Consider the following 6,574-nt stretch of genomic DNA (forward strand, 5'->3'; position numbering starts at 1 on the left):
CCCGACATTGTCGTCCACCACTACCTCCTACCTCGGTCGGCCGGAAAGCTGCAGGTCCACTACTGTTTGTCGCGGCCGCCGGATTTGGCGTTTCCGGCCATCGGTGGCTGCGGCAAGCCATGGATTGGTCGGGGTGCACCTCGCGCAACCCCGGCAAAGCCGCAACGCCGCATGCAGGTATTGGTTCGTCCTCTAGCCGCCGCCGGTTTGCTGATAAGGGTTCGGCCGGCCGTTGCCCGGGCTCGGCGGCTTGCCGATGCCGCTCATACAGTGCGACGACTGCACGCGGGCAGTGCTGCGGCTAACATCTAGCACGTCGAACCACCCCGGATGGGTATTCTCCAAATGCGAAAACAACTGGGTATGTTGTTGTTTTCATTCAGCTTTGTCAACCTATTCGGTTCAATTTCGATAGCTTATTGAGATGGTCATGTGTGTAGGAAGATGAATGCTCATTTTGGTTTTTGAAGGAGAATACATTGATTTGTTGATAGAAAGAAACTTAATAGATGTTCATGCACTCCTTGGTAGAATTGAGGGTACTGATGCGGCTGCATGAGCAACTAGAGTAGGAACTAGAGGGGAAGCAACGTATACTTCTTTAGAATAAAAAAAGAAGAATGAAGAATGCAAGATCAAGAATCCGCAGATCAACAACGATTGCATGGAGAAGATGTCGGTTCAACTAGTGGGAGCAGTTATGGAAGTTGGATATCTTCTAAAATGCCTAATTGTGGTTTTTTTTCTTTGGTGTTGTTATTCTTGCAAAGATTTGATGAATTATTATGTATCCAATACCCTTGAAGAAAATAAAGAAGCAAAGAAATGTGTTTTCATGCCAAAAATTAAAATGCAAATTACTGATTTATGGGTTGACGCGGGCGGCAGCAGAGTCGTACCCCGCAAAACGGACCCGTAAGAAGATCCTTTTTACAGGTCCGTTTTGCGGGATATGACTGTGCCGCCGCTCGCGCTGGCCACGTAGCCATTTTACGGGTCGGTATTAAACGAGGGTCCGCTAGAGATGCTCTAACAGTGCATACTGTGGTCCGTGCCTGAAATTAATGGACAATCTAGTTGTATACAATTTATAAATGTGTGCTTGTCAGGAGCAATTGACGCTTCATGTGTCGAACTCAGCCTTTTGTCCTTACCTCAGAAATGAAATTGATTAGCATCGTCATAGCTAGCGACAGATTGACATTTCAAATGACAAGAGACAGGCCTAACGGAGAACGCTCCCACACGCCATATATCTTCTGTTCCTCTGATAGTCATATGCCCCGACAGAAGCCGGGTTACTAAAGAAAACGTCAACTTAAAGGACAGCACTACGCGTCAGTCGGCTGATCTGACATATAGATCAGCCGGCTTCACCGCCGTAGGATTAATCTGTTGGATCGCTTCGCGGGGCTGCATGCTGCCTCAGATCTCTAGTCACTTTCAAATGGCATTTTCACCGGCTCGCGAACTGTTTGCTTGAGTGATGCAAGCCATCAATTTCTCCTCTCTAATTTTGTGCAACAATACTCTTGTTGCGAAACCTTCTCTTCTCTAATTTTCTGTAACAAAATCTTTGTTGCGGAAACTTCTCTCTCTAATTTTCTGCAACAAAAGCTTTGTTGCGGAACCTTCTCTTCTCTAATTTTCTGCAACAAGACTTTTGTTGCAAAACCTCCCGTTCACTAATTTCCTCTAACACGTCTCGTCTTGCAAAATCACTTCTTCTTTAATTTTCTGCGACAAAATTCTTGTTGCAAAAATTCCAAACACATCTTCCGCCGCGTCTAATTTTCGGTAACAAGATCTTTGTTGCAAAAAATGCAACAACATCTCTGTCCGCGTCGTGCACCAACACAATGGTCCTATGTTGCCGCCGTTCCGCAAAACGTTATTGTTGCAGAAGCTTGGAGTGGACATGGACGTACTGTGTGGTTATATGGTTGCTGCTTGCGTCGGTGGTGCCAGGATGGTGATGAGGTTGATGGCGCTCCACATCGATGGTCCAGGAAGAGCATACGCGTGGGACCATATGACGCGTGGCGCCTAAGCGGGGCGGCTGATTTCCTCAAGAAAATCAGCCGGCTGTTTAGAAGCTTTTTCCTAACTTAAACAACGACGGCGTGACCTCGGCGGAAAAGACAAAAACCAGACACTTCTGCCCTGCTGCAGCCGAGTTGCCGGGTTTCCCTACCGGGAAACTTCGCCATGTCGATCTCGAGTTCGGCGCTGCCCCACCCCGATCTCCTACCATAAACAAAGCTAGAGTATCCATCCTTCTTCCTTCCACCAGGTGTCCTGCTCGACCACACTCACCGGCCGATGGCCATGTAACCAGGATCTACTCCTACCAGGGACGGTCGAGAGCCAAACGCGCGCGCTTGTCGACTTGTCAGCTGCCGCACGTACGCCGACGGAGTGTCCGCACGACACGGCAGCTCTCCCATCTTTCCCCGTGCCTCACCCCAACCAGGACGTACGTACTGTACGCCGGCTGTCACTGTTGGATAATATGCATCTATGAAATGCCATTAGCAGGATCAAATTGCATCTAAATCACCTTATAACATGAACAGAGAAGGGTTTAGCGATCCTTTACATGTCACAATAGTGGACATGATCGCCTGCTCGGTGCAGGTGTGATGCAGGGGTGATGTAGTCAAGTTAGAAGGCCTCCTCAACGTCCTGATGCCCTCAGGCCGCCACCGACACTGTCTGGAGACGACAGCGGCGGCTGGAGTAGGTCTTCCCGTCGCTGCAGCGCTCCCCTTGATCGGATGGGGTGAAAGAATGTCGAAAGGGTAGTGAAACCGTATGAGAATTATGATCACGCAGGCTGTCAACCCTGTCGTACCCCCTTTTTTCTAGCGCTGGCGACAGGGGACCAAAACAATCAGTTGGTTTTGGTGCCCCGATCAGGGCGCCTCTGTTGTGAGAAAAGTCCACGTACCTTGATGCATGGATCCTTTTCAAGTAACGTTATCTTTTCCTCTCTATCTTTTTTGTTAGAGTATTAGATGTAACTGGCCTGTTTAACCGTCAGATTAAATCAACAGTGACTACTAGGCTACTAGTAGCCACTGGTTCGCTAATGATGATCTCTCGCGCTCACGGCAGGCGGCTCCCACTTGCTTTGCCGTGGTGCACCGGCCCGGGAGAGAACGCCAGTGCTACTCCGACGTACTCGTTGCCTCCTTTATTGAAAAAAACGTACTCGTTGCCTGCCTCGGTTGCTGCCTCCCGTAGTCCCGCCCACTCCGTCACTTCTACCGACCTCCGGCTCCTAGGCTGAAAGCACGCCCGGTTGTACGCATGTACTGCTCCTGGAATCTGGATAGGTTCCCGACGGTGGTCCTCCGTTCTAATCTTTCTACCGAGCCGTAGATGTAGGCTTGAACGTTGAGCGTGCTACAACTTGTGTATGCGCAGGCTGGCCGAGCACGACGTGAAAAGACAATCAAATCAAATCACCTTATCTACTGATCGTACCCCGGAACCACCCAATCCAACTGGCAAAAGTAGAGAGACGTTTCGGTTCATTTCATTTTCATCTCGCGGTGCGATCGTTCAGGGCATTCGGCATGTCCGACGTACGTTCAGTGAACCCGGAGCCCGTGTCGCCTACCCTCTCCACACGCACCGGAAAGCGCCGATACGTGTGCCCCGGATAGCGGGGGCAACCCGGCGACAGCGGACAGCCACGGAGTGGCGCCGAGGCACTGTACGGAGCACTAGCTAGCATCAGCGTGCACATTTTCAATCAAATCCCACTAACAAACCGCTACTAGAAGCCCGAACGGCCTTCGACGAAGCCGTACTTTGGACGCGCCAGTGCAGTGTCCCGTCGGCGCAGCTTGTTCGTTACCTACTCGCCTCGCCCAGGAGAAGTGGACAAGATCCACGGCTTGCGTTTCCTGGCCTGGTGTTTTAAAACTCAGACACACGGGATGTTGGATACGTGTCTGGCAGCGCTTCAGGGTCGGTCTGAGTTCGAGTATTTTAACTTGGTGGTTTGTCCCGACCAGATTTCCAATCAACGAGAGTACCTTCCTTCTTTCGGTCTGAATCCGAGTGTATCCACTAGGGAACCGGCTCCTCTACCGTGCGTGAGCACGGCAGGGACGCTACAGTACCCTGCCTTTGGGCATCTATCAGCTGTTAGATGCAGTATAAATGGCTCAGATCTATTTGCTACAGTGTGCAAACAGTGCAAATGCTACAGAAACCGAAACAGTATATTCCGCTACAGTATGCAAACAGTAATTCCGGCTACAGTTCATCCTGCCGTGCCTTCTGTATTTACACTGTCCCGGGATACTGTAGCATCCCTGCCGTGCCCGCTGCACGGTAGAGGAGCCGGTTCCATCCACTAGAGTGTACTACCAGTACGGCAGTATCCACTGCTTCAACGGGAGTTGCGGGGCTGATCACACGTGTATAGACATTGTTTGTCCGATAAGGTGTTTGGATTCCTTTTCCATTTTTGCATGCATGACTAGGCCTCATCCGATGTACTAGTACTAGTTGCAGTTCTCGGACCTTTTTTAACGAAGGCAAAAAAATTCCTCATCCATTACTTAAGGAGTTGGACAAGAGTTTGCAAGAAAAAGAACAACATTGCCATCACTCTCCTGACATGACATAAGCCAAATATTCCCAGAGCTTACCACCGTTCCCGATGGAGTGGAGAAGGGTGGTCGGTGGAGAGAGCTTGTTTCCAAAAACCCGCGCATTCCACTCGTCCTAGACGATCCAACCCACGAGCATGGTGAGAGTAGCCAACGCTCTTCTATGCATTCTCGGTGGACTTGTCATGCTGATCCACCACTCTTTTAAAGACCTCTCTGTCGGTCAAGTGAATGTGTAAATACAATCTAGCTTGATGAAGAGGTATGCCGCAGACTATTGCTCCCTTTTACATTGGGCATAGTCTACAATTTTGTCAATCCCACCTAGCCAAGTGGTCGGCAGTCCAAATAATATTTTGAATGGCAAGACGCATAAAGAAATTGACCTTGGGAGGAGCCCATGTCTTCCAAACCGTTATGTTCATGCTCGAGCAAATCATGCCAAAAAATTGTGTATCGTAAACTAAGGTTGTGGTATATTCTTCATTAGTGGTGTGCTTCCAAATGATGGTTTCCTCAGCCGTCTCCTCGAGGTGAACCTCACCGCAAATCCAAACAAGGATGAATTGACGCGCATGGTCCATCGCGTGTCATTACGCATGTCCACGCCCACCTTCCATTTTTTTTCACTTGGAAATATCAAGGTTAATCATGCAATGTGATGAGGCTTAGCACCATGCAACCACAGGGAGTTTCAAAAAGGGGCAAGCGCTCCGTTGCCGATGGTGATAGAGGTGGAGGCATAATGAAGTTCATGTCCTCGTCATCACACGGGGATCCCATTCCAACCCACATCGTGGAAGGTTCGGTCTACTCCAGCATAACCGGAGAGCCTCATCAAACTCGGCAAGATGGAGCACCTCAAGGCCTCCGAGATCCTTTGGGAGGCACACGGCCTCCCAAATAAATTTACATTGAGCAACCATATTCTTGTTCATCCTAGGGCAAAGGAAATCTCTCTCAATTTTGTTGATGTTGTGGAGAGCACCCGGATTCAACTTGGTGCTTCATTTCTCCGCGGGGCTCCTCGATGCCGGCCTCCACGTCACCTTCGTTCACATGGAGCACAATCTCCGCCGCGCTCACCGCGCCGAGGCTGTCGGTGTCAAAACCGGCGGATCTCGGGTTGGGGGTCCCGAACTGTGCGTCTAAGGATCAAAGGTAATAGGAGGCAGGGGACACGGTGTTTACCCAGGTTCGGGCCCTCTTGATGGAGGCAAAACCCTACGTCCTGCTTGATTGACTTTGATGAGTATAGGGATTACAACAGTTGATCTACCATGAGATCGTAATGGCTAAACTCTAAATGTCTAGTCTGTATGATTATGATTGCCTTTACGGACTAAACCCCCCGGTTTATATAGACACCGGAGGGGGCCTAGGGTTGTACAGAGTCGGTTTATAGAGAAAGTAATCTTCATATCCGAATGCCAAGCTTGCCATCCATGCAAAGGAGAGTCTCATCCGAACACGGGGGAAAGTCTTCTATCTTGCATCTTCGCGACCCATTTGTCCGGCCCATGTCGCATAGCCCGGACGCCCGAGGTGTTGGGGAACGTTGCAGAAAACAAAAATTTTCCTACGGTTTCACCAAGATCCATCTATGAGTTCATCTAGCAACGAGTGATCGGATTGCATCTACATACCTTTGTAGATCGCCCGCGCAAGCGTTCAAAGAACGGGGATGAGGAAGTCGTACTCGACGTGATCCAAATCACCGGAGATCCTAGCGCCGAACGGACGGCACCTCCGCGTTCAACACACGTACGGTCAGCGTGACGTCTCCTCCTTCTTGATCCAGCAAGGGGGAAGGAGAGGTTCATGAAGATCCAGCAGCACGACGGCGTGGTGGTGGATGCAGGAGTCACCGCAGCAGGGCTTCGTCGTTCTACTACGAGAGGGAGAGGTGTAGCAGGGGAGAGGGAGGCGCCAAGAGTCAAGGGTGC

Source organism: Triticum dicoccoides, chromosome 2A (genome assembly GCF_002162155.2).
Source record: "Triticum dicoccoides isolate Atlit2015 ecotype Zavitan chromosome 2A, WEW_v2.0, whole genome shotgun sequence".
Classification (NCBI taxonomy): domain Eukaryota; kingdom Viridiplantae; phylum Streptophyta; class Magnoliopsida; order Poales; family Poaceae; genus Triticum; species Triticum dicoccoides.